Genomic DNA, 18,914 nt, shown 5'->3' with positions numbered 1-18,914 from the left:
TTCTTTCAGCTCTAAGGCACCTGTAAATTGAGTTATGAGTCTCAGTGTCCGCAGGTAAGTCTATAATCTTAATCTATAACCGCTCACCCCTGTCACAGAGAAGCAGAGGTGCTGTGAGCAGCCTTTCATTTCAGCCCAGCTGCTGGAATTACTCATGACAGTTTTATGAGTCGTTTTACGTCTGGTAAAGTTTTTTCCTTTTTTTTTTTCCTTAACAATGAGGGACACATTCTTTGACCGTAGCACACAAATGCCACCTTCAGGAAGGAAATATAACATTCTTGTTAGGCCACAGGGACCCAGTTTCTTTTCCTGTATGAGAACTTGCAAAAAAGTCTTAACATCAATATACAGTTTATGTTTTTATAAAACTTTATTCCAGATCTTAAAGAGATAGACTTTATTTTTCAGGGAAGCTTTAGGTTCACGGAAAAGTTAAGCAGGAGGTACAGCGATTTCCCATCTATTCTCTCCTGTATAGGTACAACAGGCCACACCAGACAGAGGGGCACATTTGTTAGAGTAGATGAGCCTACATCATTATCTCCCACACTCCAAAGTTTAGATTAGGTTTCAAATGAAGAATGGCATGTATTCACCATTGTAGTATCATATATCATACAGAGTAGTTTCACTGTCCCTAGAAATCCTCTGTGCTCTGTCTATTTACACTTTTCTCCCCTTGAACCCTTGCCAAACACTGATGCTTTGACAATTTCTATAGTTTACAGAAAGTCACATGTTTGAATTATACAGTATATAGTGTTTTAAGATTGACTTCTTTTTTTTTTTTTTTTGCACTACGTGGGCCTCTCACTGCTGTGGCATCTCCCGTTGCGGAGCACAGGCTCTGGACGCGCAGGCTCAACGGCCATGGCTCAAGGGCCCAGCCGCTCCGTGGCATGTGGGATCTTCCTGGACTGGGGCACAAACCCGTGTCCCCTGCATCGGCAGGCGGACTCTCAACCACTGCGCCACCAGGGAAGCCCTAAGATTGACTTCTTTTACTTAGTAATATGAATTTAAGGTTCCTTCATATCTTTTCCTGGCTTGATAGCCCACTTCTTTTTAGCGCTGAATATTCCATTGTCTGGATGTACCACAGTTTATATATCCATTCATCTACTGAAGGGCATCTTTGTTGCTTCCAAGTTTTGGCTATTATAAATAAAGCTGCTATAAACATCAGTGTGTAGGTTTCCTGTGTGAACATAAGTTTTCAGCTCCTTTGGATAAGAATACCAGGGGGCATGACTGCTGGATCATGTGGTAAGAGTATGTTTAGTTTTGGAATAAACCGTCAAACTGTCTTTTTTTTTTTTTTCTTTTTGGTAACAGCTTTATTGAGATATAGTTCACAGAATATTCAATTCACCCATTTAAAGTATACAATTCAATAGTTTTTAGTAAATTCACCAAGTTATATAATCATCAGCACAATCAATTTTAGAACACTTTCATCACCCCCTAAAGAAACGCTGTACCTCTTAGCCATCAAGTCCTAACTAATCTCCTTTTTGTCTCAGTAGATTTTCACATTCTGGATATTTCATGTAAATGGAATCCTATAATACGCAATCTTTTGTAACTGATTTCTTTCACTTAGCTTAATGTTTTCAAGGTTCATCCATGTTTATTCCATCGCTTTTTGTGGCCAAATGGTGGAACCAATGCAAATGTCTATAAACTGATAAATGGGTAATTTGTGATATATCCATACAATATGATGTATCCATTAAATGGAATATTATTTGGCTACAAAAAGCAATGGAATATTGATACAAACTGTCTTTTAAAGTAGCTGTACCGGGCTTTCCTGGTGGCGCAGTGGTTGAGAGTCTGCCTGCCGGTGCCCCGGTCCGGGAAGATCCCACATGCCGCGGAGCAGCTGGGCCCGTGAGCCGTGGCCTCTGAGCCTGCGCGTCCGGAGCCTGTGCTCCACAGCGGGAGAGGCCACAACAGTGAGAGGCCCGCGTACCGCAAAGCAGAATATGAAAAGAATGGTCATGGAGCTTAGATGGACCCATGTGGTGGGGTAAGTATCTCCTTAAGAGGTGTTTGTTCATTATTTTATTTTCTATAATGATAAAGGAGGGGATTTTTACACTTTTATGGAACAAATAGAACCATGGTTTAGTTTCACAGTTTATGTTGCTCGTTATAAGTAACTGAAACTATCAGAGATATGATAGAATGATTAACACCCCCCCACACCCCTTAGGGATGTTGGGATACAGCATGTCCTTTCCCAATTCCCCTCCTACATTTTTGGAAAGCACTGAGAGAACTAGGCTGGCTGGAGCAGGGAGCTGCTGCATTTGTAGGTAGGCTGAAGGCGGATGCACATTGATAATATCTAGCTTCTGTTATTTGAGTCTTTCTCTGATCCCCTCCCTGAAAATAAGGGGTTATTCACCCAAAGAATGAAAGCCCATTTACTATTGTTGTCAAGACAAAAGTCGTTGCTATATTCATAGAAAAATGCTTAGTATATCAAATATGTGTAACTTTGGATTTTCTGCTACTTTCAGTTGAGCCCCAGGTCTCTATTTCTTTGATAACTAGAAATTTCCTGCATGTGTGGCTTACCATTACCAGGTTTTAGTGCTAGTGAGGAGCCTGCGTCATGGAGCCCTGTGATGCTAGAGGTCGCCTCTGTAACCCTCTGAGGAGAAAGATGGTAGAATGCAAATGTAACTGGTGCTCTCTGGGGTCATAGGACGCAGGGCTAGTATTGATCATCTCCCTAGTTCTTATCCTATTCTGGGGAAGGTTAACTGTCACAGTAGTCATTACAAAAGCTATAGAAAGGTCTCAATGTCCACTTTCTAAAGCTTCAAAAAAGGCACAAATGTATTTCTCTTTTTCTCTCTTCATAGTGCTGACCACTTACAAAATCTCCCACTTAGAGGGCTTCCCTGGTGGCACAGTGGTTGAGAGTCCACCTGCCGATGCAGGGGACACGGGTTCGTGCCCCGGTTCGGGAAGATCCCACATGCCGCGGAGAGGCTGGGCCCGTGAGCCATGGCTGCTGAGCCTGCGCGTCCAGAGCTTGTGCTCCGCAATGGGAGAGGCCACAACAGTGAGAGGCCCGCGTACCGCAAAAAAAAAAAAAAAAAAAAAACAACTCCCACTTAGAAAGATAGTAGTCTATGTTCTCTTGAAGAGCTTTCTTGATTAATATGGCTGAAGGCTTCCATTCTCTAATATATTCAAGGGTGTTTATTGAATACTCACTTTGCAAAAAGTCCATCCTTGGGGATGGGGATACAGTGGAGAGCAAAACAGCTAGTCACTGCTCTCAAGGTATTTAGAGCCTAGTAGGCAAGGCAAAAAATAAATCATAGCTGAAATGCAGTGAGTGTTCACATGGGAAGATTACAGGGGGGTATAGCAAAAGGATCTAACCTCGTTGGATGGATAAATTAAAAATTAGCCAGACAATGGCAGAGGAAGACTGCTTCAGGAAGAGGGAAGCCTGGGCAAAGCACCGGTATTGCTGGAGCAGAGAGTGCTGGAGAGATTGGTCAGGGGGGTATAAACAGAGGCAGAGGCAGAGGCAGGGGTCTGACCATGATGGTCCTAGAAACTTCTCTTAAGGAGTGTGAATTTTATCAAAAGTACAATGGGAAACCATTGAAGAATTTAAAGCGGAGGAGCAAAAAGTGCATATTGGAAAAAAGCGCCTTGTACCCCATACTGAAACAGAGGTACAGACAAAGGCTTGTTTACAAATGCTAAGCAACAGGAACCCTCTAACTTTGCCCCCACTTCTGCCACATATTCATGTATTCACCTACTAGCATTATTTTTCATTTTGGGTAAGGATGTAATATGGGAAAAAAATCAAAAATAGTCCTCGTACTTTGGATTCTCTAGGATTCAGAGATTTCCATGAGCCAGGATGTTTGAGGATAAGACTGACACTTCAAAATAATGAAGGAAATTGTTTTAATAGTGTCCAGATGAGAAAAGGTGAAAGGAGATAGTCAAGATGTTGACAGTGGTTATCTCTATTATGAGTGATTTTATGATTTATATTTTCCAGTAGTCTCCAAATCTCTGTCTTTATTTTATAACCTGAGAAAACATTATTTTTAAGTTAGAGTGTAATAATAAATTTAAACTTTCCAGAACGTTTCTCCTTTCTTTTATCATCCTTCCATCTTTGCATATCCTGAAGGTCACAGAGAGAATGTTTTGGTTCACTGTTCATTATTCAGGACCTTGGGACCCTGGAGGAAAAGTCCTGGGAGGTCAGACTGACACAGAGGTGATAAATTCCATTTCATTGATTTTTATAGCTGCTGCATTCCTTTCAGCCTCTTCTTGCCCCAAGCAGCATTAATAATAGATTTCATGTCTTCTTCTGAATTTAATGTTCCGCCCCAGTCTGTCGTTTGAAGCAGGCTCAACAGCTAACATGGCTTTTCTTCTGAAATCCTAGTCCTGAAATATCTCCGGAAAGATACTCAGTGGTGAGGCTGTCATCAGATGTGCAGCTTAATAGAATGACTTGTATGACTTGGTCAAGGCCTTACGTGAGACTAGTGATGGACTCTCGTTTTAACAAAGAGGAAACTAAAATCCAGAAAAGTTAAGCAACTTGACCAAGGCCATGCAGCTAGTTAGTGGCAGAACTGGAACTAGATTTAAATTGAAATTTTCCTGTTCCTGGAATATGGTTCACTCTGTCCCATTGCCTGCCCTTGAATGGTGTCAGCCTGGGCAGAAGGTGGTGGGAGGGAAGGAGATGGCTGCATAGTGAGCTCATAGCGGGCACAAAGGGGATTAGGGAAGTGTAAGGTGGAGGATGGGAATCAACAGGGGGTGTGCCAACCTCAGGGCAAGACTCACACAATCCAGTCTACTCCAAATCAGGCTGGCAAGCTCCTTTGATTGGTCCATCTGGCTGAGTTCTCCAAGCTGTTCTCCCTGAACTATGCCCAGCTGGCAGAATGAAAATCATTTGAAAACTATCCGGAAATTGCTACTCACCAGGGAGCATCTGTGAAAAATACTGGCCGCAAATGAGCTGGCAGGAATCGGTGACTGCCAGGTCACCATGCCACGGCATGTTTTTATGAAGGGGTTCAGAGTTATTTCTCAGATGGGCTGCTCAGCTGCTGTAAGTGGTTGGGCCTTGTGGTCTTCTTTTGCAGTGTTTCTTGTGATGCAGGAGATGTGTTCTAGAAAAGCTATGGGTAAATCAGAGTTTCATACCTGGAATCATATTTTTCAAGTGCACTTGTGAATATTCCTGTGGTGACTAAACTGAAAGATTTTTCATAAATAATTTGCCGTTTCATAAATCTGGATTTCTTAATGCAGAATTCATCCAGGGTCATTATGGTGAAGAAATTCTAGGGTACTGAGACGTAATCTGTATTTTTGCACAATTGTTGCCAGGAATGGTAACTAAGAGGCAAAGACAGACCGTCTTCTCGGTAGACTGGGATCCTGGGATTTGGCCTACCACATTGGCAATTTGTCCAGCCTCTGAGCCCAATGGCTCCTTAAGAAATCACAGCTGGAAAAACCTAACCCAACATTTTAGCTCATCCCTTCCTATCCCAGGTTATTCCCAACATCCTTGAGTGATTTTTCTTGTCTCCTATACCCTTGTCCTTCTTCAACATACTGTTGTTCTCCTCAAGATATCATGTAAATATTTTGGTTTGAGCTCAGAGTCCAGGCTCTTTGATCTCATCTGGGAATGAGACCCCTTGCTGATCCCTATTGACTTTTCACCTGCTGGGTAGAATCAAGCAGTTCACCAGAAATGGGTGCTCTGAGTTTTTATAAAACAGTTGAAATTAAGAGAATAAAATGCTTGCTTACCATTTGTATTAGTCAGGGTTCTCTAGAGAAACAGAACCAATAGGGTATATATGTGTATATATATATATATATATATATATAGAGAGAGAGAGAGAGAGAGAGAGAGAGAGAGAGAGATTATTAGAAGAATTGGCTCATGCAATTATGGAGGCTGAGATGTCCCACAATCTGCTATCTGCAAGCAGGAGACCCAAGAAAGCCTGTGGAGTGTTGGAATTTAGTCAAAACCCAAAGGTCTGAGAACAAGGGGAGCTGATGGTGTAAGTCTGGGCTGGAGTCCAAAGGCCCAAGAACCAGGAGTGCTGATGTCCGAGGGTAGAGAAGATGGGTGTCCCAGCTCAAGCAGAGACAGCATATTTGCTCTTCCTCCACCTTTCTGTTCTGTTCAGGTCCTCAGCGGATTGGATGATGCCCACCTGCATTGGTGAGGACGATATTTGTAACTCAGTCTACTGATTCAAATAGTAATCTCTTCTGAAAACACCCCGACAGACACACCCAGACATGTTCTACCAGCTCTCTGCATCCCTTAGCCCGGTCGGGCTGACACATAAAATTAACCGTTTTATATCATCCAAATCAAATACACAAACTATCCTGTTCATGAACTTCTATCCCCTTGGTGGCCTGTCTGGTGGCTTCTGTCTATTTTAAACACATGCAAGACCCTATAGACTGAACAGAATGAAAACACAGTGATGGAAATGACCTCGCAAACTGTAAGACCCCATTTTATAGAAGATGAAAATGTCCCAGATAGGTCACACAATGGCTCTTAGAGAAGAATGCCTAAGAATTCAGGACATGATTTCTTCAAAGGCTTTTGCTTTGTGGGTTCCTTTTCCCTACACTTGACCTTTCAGCCTCACTAAGTACAAAGGCTCTACCAGAGACAGAATTGAGAGTCGGGGTGATGAGAAAGAGCCTTAGGGTAGCTGAGAGATACGACAGAGAAAGAACAATGGGAAAGGGGACTTTAAATATTGCTGGGTGACAGGATTTGAATCTCTCTTAATTTCTCTAAAAAACACAACTGAAAATGGAATTTCTTTTCATTACTTTGATTCATGGACTGTGTGTGTGTGTGCGTTTTTTTAAATGCATCTAAGTATCACATGAGCCATAAAGAACTTTAGGGTTTATGCAATTTAGGTAAAATACCTTTCCTTTTAGTAAAAGAGGTTGGGAGTGGAGATGGAAAGTTGTTTTATATTTCAGAAATCCTTAAGATTTCACAAAGCCTCAGTGAAAACTCCACAGGAGACACCGAGTTTGGTAGAAACCCCTTTGTCCCTTGTCAATCCAGTACCCAGATGGGTCCAAACTAACACTAGGATCCCATCTGCCATCCAGTCCATCTGCTGGTGCAGGTGCCCACTTGTACTGCTAGGTCAGCCCCGCTAACCATAGGATTCCATTTTTTCACCATGTTTTTTATGTGATTGCTGCTAAATTGTCTCGGCAGATGCCTTTGCTTTTCTTATGTTATATAAATATTGACAATCCCACTTAGGAAAATATTCCTTATTTAAATGGACAGACTTTGGCTGCCATCCACCAACATGGATTGCACTAAAAGGCAACCTCCTCGTGACTTCGACACAGCCCTGCTTTCATCTGAAGCTCCCAAGCTGGGGCGTGTATTAGAATCACTGAAGGAGGGAGTGCTCATTAACGAGCAAGGAGTCCAGGTCTCATCCTAGGAATTCTAATCTAGGAGCTCTGGAGTGGCCCAGGGATCTGCACTTTAACGTGGACCTCCAGTGATTCTGATGGTGGTTTGAGAGACCACGCTTTGAAACCGATAAAGGTACTTTCCATAGAGCCCACTCAGTGGCATCCTGTGAGTCACGAGCCCCCTCTAGGCCTGCACGCAGTGGTCACTAGCATAAGTGACATTCACAGGGGAACAAGCAAGGGCCAATGGATTTCACTGCCGTGTTTTGATGCATAAAAGAATGCCAGGAAAGCGTCCCATTTGAGTCTACTTGTTAGGAGTGCAAGAGCCTTCTAGCTAGATAAGGCAAAGGACCCGTGACTGAAAGGTTAAAATCAGGCTTCTTTTCTGCTTCTTGCAAGCGATTTGGTCATTTTGGCATGGAAAAAGAACTGCTTGGTCGGGGGGAGACACACAGTTATCGTCTTCATAAGCTAAGGGCTGATTTTGTGGAAGGAGGGTTTACAGTTTTCCTGTGTCTCCAGAGAAGAACCAGAGCAGTAAGTCAAGCTGTAGGGAAGTAGAGTTTAGTTCAATGAAAGGAAGTTAATAATTAGGGGTCTTGGCAGAAGATCTAAAGAGACATTTCTCCCGAGAAGATGTACAGATGGCCAAAAAACACATGAAAGGATGCTCAACATCACTGATCATGAGAGAAATGCAAATCAAAAGTACAATGAGGTATCACCTCACAGCAGTCAGAATGGCCATCATCAAAAAATCTAGAAACAATAAATGCTGGAGAGGGTGTGGAGAAAAGGGAACCCTCTTGCACTGTTGGTGGGAATGTAAATTGATACAACCACTATGGAGAACAGTATGGAGGTTCCTTAAAACACTAAAAATAGAACTACCATATGACCCAGCAATCCCACTACTGGGCATATACCCTGAGAAAACCATAATTCAAAGAGAGTCATGTACCACAATGTTCATTGCAGCTCTATTTACAATAGGGAGGACATGGAAGCAACCTAAGTGTCCATCATCGGATGAATGGATAAAGAAGATGTGGAACATATATACAATGGAATATTACTCAGCCATAAAAAGAAATGAAATTGAGTTATTTGTAGTGAGGTGGATGGACCTAGAGTCTGTCATACAGAGTGAAGTAAGTCGGAAAGGGAAAAACAAATACCGTATGCTAACACATATATATGGAATCTAAAAAAAAAAAAAGGTTCTGAAGAACCTAGGGGCAGGACAGGAATAAAGATGCAGGCGTAGAGAATGGACTTGTGGACACGGGGAGGGGGAAGTGTAAACTGGGATGAAGTGAGAGAGTAAAATTGACACATATACACTACCAAACGTAAGGTAGATAGCTAGTGGGAAGCAGCCGCATAGCACAGGGAGATCAGCTTGGTGCTTTGTGTCCACCTAGAGGGGTGGGATAGGGAGGGTGGGAGGGAGGGAGACGCAAGAGGGAAGAGATATGGGAACATATGTATATGTATAACTGATTCACTTTGTTATACAGCAGAAACTAACACAACATTGTAAAGCAATTATACTCCAATAAAGATGGTAGAATATAATTAGGGGTCTTGAGAATGAAGTGAGCTTCCTTGCGTGGTGGTGAGCACTGAACCATCTGAGCATCACGATGAAGAGTCTATGTTAATTAATCAATTAGTTTATGTGCCCTACATTTATCAACCCATTGTGGCGTAGTGCGAGGAGTCTGGGACTTGGAGTCAAGCCTAAGTTCAAATCCTGAATCCCTTACCTACTGTGTGACCTTGGAATGTAATTTAACTTTCACAGGGTCAATGTGAAAAGCAGATAGCACATATCACTTGCCAGGCACAGAGTAGGTGCTCATATGTATTTGCTCCCTGCCCCTTTCTTTTGTGTCTGTCATTGTTTTAGGTATTAGGAAAACAAGGATGAGTAAGATCCTTGTCTCCCTTCCGGAATTCCTCAACTAATAGTGGGAGACAACCAGAAACAAAAATATGGTGCAAAATTGTGCCTGGCGTAATAGAGAGTGACGTGCAAAGGCTAATGTAGGCCCAGAGTGGGGAGGGGTTTCCAGCTGTTTGCAGGAGTTGACGTTTCCTATCAACCCAGGCTCTTGCTGCTGTCATTTGAATTCTACTGGACACAGAGTAGCTTTCCATCTTGGAATAACTCCTCCACACTGGGAAATGCTAAGGGGCAAAGAGATATTTGCTATAAAGCAAAGGTCAAATTCCCCTAGTTCTTTGTTTTTTTGAATCCATTCATCCAGCAAAAGTTGTTTTGAGCCCCAACCAATCCTAGGTAAGGGGCTGGCAGCTGGGGTTGTAGAGTTAATAGGCACAGTCCTTGACCACATGAGGTTCACAGTCTGTCTGCAGAGACAGGTAGAGATGGTTAAATACACTCCACGGTACCTCGATATCCCTTTCAACCAACAGCGTCTTCTCTCACTTTTCCACATTACAGCTCTGTTTATCCTCGGACAGTAAAACTGCTTTTGGCCTATGTGGCCCTTCTTCCTCTAACGACTCTGAACTCACAATAGACATTTATTTTAAAATTTTAATTCAAAAATTTCATACTTGGAACTTTAGTGATATTCAAACTCTTTTGGTCACACATTTTTATTAGTAAGGAATTTTTTTTATTAGTAATTTTGAACCTACATTTATATAAATTATACACAAGTAGGACCATTATTAACTATTTTCTCAAGATGCAATCTACACGACCGGCAAAGCCACCACTAATGATAATGTTTACACATCCATATATTAAATCATCCTGAAAATGTCAGCTTTGGGGGATCCAATTTACTATCAGTTGTGACGAAATAGTCATTTTTCTTCTTGTATTGTTGCTGAAGGGATCACATTAAGAGTAACTGGACCGGGCCTCCCTGGTGGCACAGTGGTTAAGAATCAGCCTGCCCAATGTAGGGGACACGGGTTCGAGCCCTGGTCCGGGAACATCCCACTGCTGCGGAGCAATTAAGCCTGAGCACCACAACTACTGAGCCAGCGCTCTAGAGACCTTGAGCCACAGCTACTGAGCCCGCGTGCCTAGAGCCCGTGCTCCACAACAAGAGAAGCCGCCGCAATGAGAAGCCCGTGCGCCACACGAAGAGCAGCCCCTGCTTGACGCAACTAGAGAAAGCCCACGCGCAGCAACAAAAACCCAATGCAGCCAAAAATAAAATAAAAAATAAATAAATTTATATATAAAAGAAAGAGTAACTGGACCTCTGCCATTGTAGTTGTATAGGTTTGTGAATTTGCATGTTGCAAACATTATCTTCAACCCAGAGCTCATGTGGAACTCCATTTTGTGAGGGGCAGATTAGTTAAAATAGATAATGTCATCGATGAGGCCACCTAACTGGGCACACAAAAACTGTGAATGCCTCAGTGCTGGAAAGCAGAGGAAGGAGAAGGGGTGGCTGTCAATCCTACTGCTTTGTAGAACGTCCTCACCTCCCAAGGGCATCTCACGTCCGTCAGATGAACTCGACCTTCGAACAAACAGACAGAATGCAGGCACTTTGTTTTTCAACTTTCTGCTTTCTACGGGATGGTCTTGTGCTTCCTTGGAGTGTATACCAAGCACTTGGCGGTCACTCAGACTTGACAGCCAATTCTCCAGCCCGTTCTGAGTACGTGAATAGCTCCACCAGCTGACTGTGTTGGACAGTTGCTCCTTCCCTGGAGCTCAGGCTTTTTTCTAATGTTCCTGATATAGAAGCATTTCAATGAACAACTGAGGATTTGCTACCGTCTGGTCTTCTTACTCACTTTTTGAGTGCAATTCGGTGTTCAGAAAATGTCACCTGATGTACAAGTTGAAAACAAATTTCATGGTTTTAAAAGAAGTATTTTTAGAGAACTAAACATACTTACACACCACAGTGTGTGTGTGTGTGAGTGTGTGTGTGAGTGTGTGTGAGTGTGTGTGGCTGTGTGTGTATGTATGTGTGTGTGTGTGTGTGTGTGTGTGTGTGGTTGGTTGGAGGGAAGGGAGAGTAAGGACAGGGAGGAATTTTCTCACCACAGTTTTAGGGTCCAGTTTCATGAGGAGAAGAAAAAAGGCACAAGTTTTATACATTGATGATTAATATGTTATCAAAACATCCTTTTGTTAAAAAGAGAAACTCTTTCCATTTAATTCTATACAAAAGAACTAAAGATCATCATTTTACTGAAAGAGAGTTGTTCTATATTTTCTTTTATCCTTCTCTATCCCCTCTAGAATGCATCTAGAACAGGCATTCTTAATATCTTCTGTGCCATAAACCCTTAACTGTCTGGTGAAAATGATAAACACCTTCTTAAAATAGCCCGTAAATGTATGAAATAAAATACATGGAATCTCAAAGGAAACCAATTATACTGAAATACTAAAAATCCAAATATAAAAAATCAAATGTATGAGATATTAATATGTGTTTATTTACTAACACATTAAATAACAGAATCTGGTGGCAGGTTTAGGGTGATTTCAAAGTAACATCGCGTGTAAACAATGCTTTGAGATATCTGCAATAGCTAGAATGTGATTAGAAAATATCTGTGATTTCTACTGTTGACATCGCTAATAATACTAATAGAGTTGATAGCCTGTATTCATAGTTGAAAATAGCAATTTATTCAAATAGCAATTTATGGAAATAGAGATGCAAGGTTTGTCCCATCCAATTTCGTGTAGCCCTGAATCGCACTCAAGTCAGGAACTCCTCTTCTAAATGAGGTTCCTAGGGCCCGTCTTACTGTCCTGACAAGAAAACTACTTGTGAGTGCAACACGCTTTCCAGAAGGTGTCAGACTTGCATTTCTGAAGACTGAAATCCAGTTGCTGCTGTAATCGCCCCAAAGTCTTCGGACCTGACTTTTAAGGCAGATAAATCCACCAGCGTGAATCATTGAAACTGAGGCAAAAGAATGCTGATTTCAAAGAGAAAAAAAGAGCTTCAAGGAAACAATTTTGACAAGGACTAGGGAAATGCTGTCTGAATTAAGAAATTTTATGCACCCCCCCAAAAAAATCTGAAGAAACAAGGAATTGTTTTCCTGTCTTTTCAGTATGAAGACAGGATTCATGTTGTCAGCCAGGATCAGACATTGAGAAATTTCTGAAAATACATCACAGCCGACGTTTGCTTGAAGATGGATAACTTATATCCTCACAGAGGAGTCCATCAGGAGGAGGATTAGAGAACAGAAGACACTGAAGATCCGGCCCATAACAGAGGCTTCTGGGTACAAAGCAGGGATTAGCCTATGGCTCTTCCTTTCATTTGAGTTGTACCCTTAGAATTCTTCAAATTCTCCAAGAAAGCAAAGAATTTATTGGAAATCTAGTGCAATGAGTAAAAGATGTTTCCTAGAGAAGTCATTGTTCATACAGGGACTGTATGGGCTTCTAACACAAATATGTTTAATTGTTCAGTGGATTTTCTTACATAAATGATCCACTATACTGGATAGATTTTGACTGAGTTCACTGAATTTGGGGGAGTTTCTTCTCTTTCCCCCTGATTTTCGTATTATACTTTCTGGTTGATCTTCATTAGAAAATGACCCCTGTAAATGGTCTGCATCATTTTTCTCTACTATTTGCTTTCCTAGAAAGGACTAATGTCCATTTGGCCAAGTGATACGCTTTTCTTAATGAAATATAAGTAGAAATAACATATGTCAGTTTCAAGCAGAAGTTTTAATAGCTCCTGAGTGGCTCTGCCACCTCTTTTTCACTTTCTTCTGTCTCAAGAATGCTATGATCTAGATTAGAATGGCTCCTTAAGCTTGTATTGCAGAAGAAAAAGACATGAGGAAAAGAGGGGAAGTCTACTGCAGCTGAAGTAATGCGAGAGCAGGAAAAACCTTTATTGTTTTAAGCTATTGATATTTGGAGGTTGGTTGTAATACAGCAGAACTCAGTGAAAGCTGAATATTGTTAACTCTAACTCTTTAAATTTCAATTTTCTCCCTCTCTCTCCTGGTTCAACTAGTTATTGATCTATAAACAAATCAAAAATACAAGTTGACTGTGGGTGCCTCTAAGTAATGACCTCTCCTAAAATAATTAAGAAAGAAGGCAAAACCTTACCTCTCTCTACCTTCAATCTTTCTCCTTCTTCCCCCCTTCCTTCTTCTCCTTCTTCTTCTCCTTCTTCTTCACTAAAGCCCATCTGTCAGTGTTTGATTGTTTGTAAAATCTTTCCGGATTCTTGCCAAAGGTAACATAACTACTGCATTTGAGGGTAAGTTGCTGGTTCCCAGGAGAAGCTTCTGGGTCTCTGGGACGGGTCAATCAGCCTTGTTCTTTCTTCTGGAGGAATAAGCATGGTACCTAGAGATGAACTTTCATAAAGACGCAAAGTTACATTGACTGTATGTTGTGGATTTTGAGGCAGTCCCCATTTCAAATGTCTCATCTCACTGACCCAGTGGTATACATAAGTACCACATTTTTGCTGCTACAGACATGTATCTTAAGAAAATGTATGACTCTACTTATATAAAGTTCAAAATAGGTGAAACAAAGCTACACTGTTAAGTCAGGACAGTGTTTATCTTTTGGGGGGAAATGGAGTGGTGATTGGGAAGGGGTATGAGTGAGGCTTCAAGGTGGTAGTGTTCTACTTCTCGTCCTGGATGCGCAGATGAGTGTTCCCTTTATGATCACTCATTTATGTTTTGTGTACTTTTCTATTTGTATATGACACTTCAAGATAAAAAAAGTTTAAAAATGCAATCACTGTAGCCATAGCCTACTCAAAACACATATGAAATTAAGAGCTTGAGAATCAACAAAGTCTTAGAGGCCTATTTTGTTGTGTAACAGAGAAAAACATTGTCTTATTCATTCAACCTGTCTCTCCTGGGCTAAGAACCAAATGCAATTTAATTTAGCACTTTTTTTTTCCTATATTGAGTGTTTGGTTTTTTTTTAACAGTTTTTTTTTAAATAGTGTATCAAGGGAAAATGATATCAATTATATAATTCTACAAATGTGTAATTATGTACTACAATAGGTAATTATATATTATATAACTGGGTAAGTGTATAATTAATTAACTATCTGTAGTAAGTACAATGAAGTACAGAGTGCTGGGGATATTAAGCATTATCTTCGCCGGGCTGTTATCAGCTAACAGAGAGGAATGTGTCATTTCTCCATTCGTGGCCACACCCACACACCTAGGATTTAGCTGCCATCCTCCCCTGGGTCTGCATTCTCCTAGAAGAAAGGTAGACAGGGAGACATATCAATTGTTTTTATCCACACTTATCTTGATATTTAAGCTCTGCAATGGTTGTTTCAGTGATGCTGCTTCACGAATAGAATTTCAATGTACCATACTGGTATTTCTTTTTCCCAAACATGACTCCTTAAGGGCTCATGGTGTTTCTTAATTTGCAGGTCATGATTATGGTGGGTAACCACTCTACTTCCACTCTTCATGTGGTTGGCTGTACATTGTTAGTCTGAAAGCCAGACTTTGTAATTAGCTTTGTGACTTTGCTTCTTTTCTCTGTGCCTCCAACTTCATCATCTAAAATTTTAAAAAGGGGCTGTCTGAAGTACTGTTTTAGGTCCCTTGCTGCTCTAAGGGATTAAACTTCTAACATTCTTCACAAACTTTCAAATGACCTTTATTAATATTGCCTTTGTTTACACAAGTCAATATATGTTCTAATTAACTATTTCATTAAGAAGACTAATAATGTCTTTGCAAGAGAACTATTAATAGATCAGATTGGGAGTAAGGCCATGTATAGCAGGGCATTGGTTACACAATAAACAAGCCAGGAGGGGGTCCTCTGGTGACTCCAGAGAAAGCTGGAAAACAAAGCTGGGAGGAAAACAGATTGTGACATAGAGTTGCAGAGCATTTATAAAGAGGCAATACACACAGACACACACACACACACACACACACACACACACACACACACACACGGAGCCGGCTCTTCTCCGTGTATAACCCCTTGCATAGCCAACAGAACAAGCAGTGGAAATTTCCAGCACAACTGACAAGCAGTTTCCAGTCATTAACTCTCTGCTTCCTGAATTTTGCAGAGATTCATGGTGTTTGCAGGCTACGTATAAACTTCCCTTTAGAAATTGTACATTTTCCATGTCCTTTTGTCAGCTGAATGCTCTAATTGTTTCATGTTGGAAAACTTCCTAATATTTAAGTTCAACTGTCCATTTGTTATTGAGACTATAATGAGATAATTGGACAGATGTTTTAAAAATAACATTTTAAGAACACTCGTGATTAGTACCAAATAGCAAATAAAATATATGCCCTGTGGCTTTCTGTATTGATATCAGCTTGGATTGAGAATATTTTTGAACCAATGAACAGACTCAGACAAAGCATTCACAATTATTCAGCCTGCTTTCCTCGTGGGAAATGAAGGCTCACTGAAGTTTCATTAATGACTTTAATTTCCCTCCTTCCAAGCAAATAGCACCTTGGAAGTGAAAGTGGTCTGAGCCTTGGTTCCAAGAGCTCCTGACTTCAGCTGCTACTGTCAAAGCTTTCTGACCAGAAACAGATGATAGTGACAGTCACCCCAATAAAAACTCTTAAAAATGGTAATGACTGAATGTTTATCGTTTGCTTTATAAGGTAGGTACTATTATTCCCATCCTTGTTTTACATTTGGGGAAATGATTTTAAAGAGGTCAAGTAGCTTGCCTGAGGTCACAGAGCTAATAAGTGCAGAATCTGGATTGAATTCAGATCATGCTAAGGCCAGAGACTGAATTCTTTTTATTTATTTTTATTAATTTAAAAAATTATTTATTTATTTGTTATTTATTTATTTTTAAATTTTGTTATTGGGGTATGATTGCTTTACAATGTTGTGTTAATTTCTGCTGTACAGTGAAGTGAATCACCTATGTGTATACATATATCCCCTCTTTTTTGATTTCCTTCCCATTTAGGTCACCACAGAGCATTAAGTAGATTCCCTATGCTATACAGCAGGTTCTCATTAGTTATCTGTTTTATACATATTAGTGTATAAATGTTAGTACCAATCTCCCAATTCATCCCACCCTCCCTTTCTCCCCTTGGTGTCCTTACATTTGTTCTCTACATCTGTGTCTCTACTTCTGCCTTGCAAACAAGTTCATCTGTACCATTTTTCTAGATTCCATATATATGCGTTAATATATGATATTTGTTTTCTCTTTCTGACTTACTTCACTCTGTATGACAGTCTCTAGATGTGGACACTCTGTATCCACATCTCTACAAGTGACTCAATTTCGTTCCTTTTTATGGCTGAGTAATATTCCATTGTACCTATATACCACATCTTCTTTATCCATTCATCTGTCGATGAGCCAGGTCATTCCATGACCTGGCTATTGTAAATAGTGCTGCAATGAACATTGTGCTACATGACTCTTTTTGAATTATGGTTTTCTCAGGGTATATGCGCAATAGTGGGATTGCTGGGTCATATAGTAGTTCTATTTTTAGTTTTTTAAGGAAGCTCTATGCTGTTCTCCGTAGTGGCTGTATCAATTTACATTCCCACCAACAGTGCAAGAGGGTTCCCTTTTCTCCACACCCTCTCCAGCATTTATTTTTTGTAGATTTTTTGATGATGGCCATTCTGACTGGTGTGAGGTGATACCTCATTATAGTTTTGACTTGCATTTCTCTAATAATCAATGATGTTGAGCATCTTTTCATGTGCCTCTTGGCCATCTGTACGTCTTCTTTGGGGAAATGTCTATTTAGGTCTTCCACCCAGTTTTTGACTGGGTTGTTTGTTTTTTTGATATTGAGCTGCATGAGCTGTTTGTATATTTTGGAGATTAAACCCTTGTCCATTGCTTCATTTGTAAATATTTTCTCCCATTCTGAGGGTCATCCTGCTTCACTGTTCAAGTGGAAAGCTTTTTTTTCTGGACCTATAGAGTATGAGATTTTCAGCACTAACCCTCTTCCTGACACCCTATACCACCCAACTGGGTGAGGATTTAACCAAGAAATTCAATTCTGTTTCATAAATATTTATTGAGAGCCTACTGTTTTTTATGTACCATGTTAAGCTGCGCCATGGGGATTACAGAGATAAATAGCCAAGGTCACAAAATTTATAGTCCTATGGTGGTGAAAAACATATTTATAATTATAGCTGGGATTACAGTTATAAGCAGAATGTGATAGTATGATTGAAACAGCAGTAAGGGTTTGAGGAAAGGAAGAAATACATTTAAATGGGAGATCTGGATTGTTTTCAGGGGATACTTACACTGGATTTTAAAGGATGGGTTGGACTTTGAAAATTAGGCATTGCATGGAGAGAGTATTGCAAAGAGAAGAAACAGCAGGAGCAAATGCAGCTAGGACACGGCTAGGTTCCCGAGCCTACAATTGGGTCATCCCTAGTAGGGATGACCTAGTATCAACCTCCCAAGTAGGTAGATGAGGCAGTAACCTACACAGCTATTGTGGGGGGCTGGGATTGCCCAGCCATGAGAGAAAATGCAATGATTACACAATAACATTCCAGGCTGCTGGGAGGGACCTATGAACTTCTCAAATAAAGGTGTGGTGGGGCTTTGGGGTTCCACCACAGTATGGTGGGGCTCAGGACAGAAGCTTCCTCTTCCCATCAAGAGCCACAGTGATCCACCCCTGTGTGGCAGGCAAAACCACAGAGCCAACCTAGGTGATAAATCACCTTGGTCCCCAGCATTGCATAGACCGACTCGGGGGCAAACAAGCTGATAGCCATCAGGACACACCTGTATGGTATACCAGGTACAGCTTGTACGGTGTACTGCTGGCAGATGTTCTGATTGGTCCAGCCCAGGACACAGGAATTTTTAAATACTTTTAAAAAGGAGGGTTCTTTTTTTTTTTAAACATCTTTATTGGAGTATAATTAGGAGGGTTCCTGTTAAGAGGATCACAATATCCTGAAGCAAAGAAACCCCATATGGTCAAATTTGTTTATTATTTGTAGTTTGTTGTATATATATTTGTGTTTAAGTTGACTGCTCCATAAATTGCATATTGCTAATTCCATTAATGCATATTTTTTCTTTTTCAAATAATCCTTTTTGTTGTCTTTATAGGGTCCCTTGAGGGGAAGAAAAAGAATTGTATGTGCTTATATGCTCCTTTAAGAAGTCTGGAATAATTCAGAGGCACATAAAAGCAGATCCTCCATGGGGTGCAGGGAAACTGTGGAGACGGCAGAGAATGGGGTTGCGTGTGTGACTTTTCACTGATCATCTTTTATATTTATTTATATTTGTTAGTTTTGATCCATGTGAATGACCCAGAGCTCTGAAAAACTTAGCAAATAAGCCAATAAAAGAACTTCAAATAACTCTATATTTCTGAAAATG

The 18,914-nt window shown here is 40.7% G+C and overlaps 1 long non-coding RNA gene across 1 annotated transcript in view; it reads right to left on the bottom strand.

The window, feature by feature from the left end:
- Positions 1-994: 994 nt before the first annotated feature.
- Positions 995-18,914, bottom strand: part of LOC141278266 (uncharacterized) — a 43,481-nt gene continuing 25,561 nt past the window's right edge. Inside the window, exons 2-3 of the long non-coding RNA XR_012330653.1 lie at positions 13,628-13,881; positions 995-6,257 (exon numbers count right to left, since the gene is read on the bottom strand). This is a non-coding gene — a long non-coding RNA (uncharacterized lncRNA). The remainder of the gene's footprint in view (positions 6,258-13,627; positions 13,882-18,914) is intronic.

The sequence above is a fragment of the Tursiops truncatus genome, chromosome 3, assembly GCF_011762595.2.
Source record: "Tursiops truncatus isolate mTurTru1 chromosome 3, mTurTru1.mat.Y, whole genome shotgun sequence".
NCBI lineage: Eukaryota > Metazoa > Chordata > Mammalia > Artiodactyla > Delphinidae > Tursiops > Tursiops truncatus.
The sequence above is the reverse complement of the archived record's forward strand: the minus strand, read 5'-3'. Positions and strand labels throughout refer to the sequence as shown.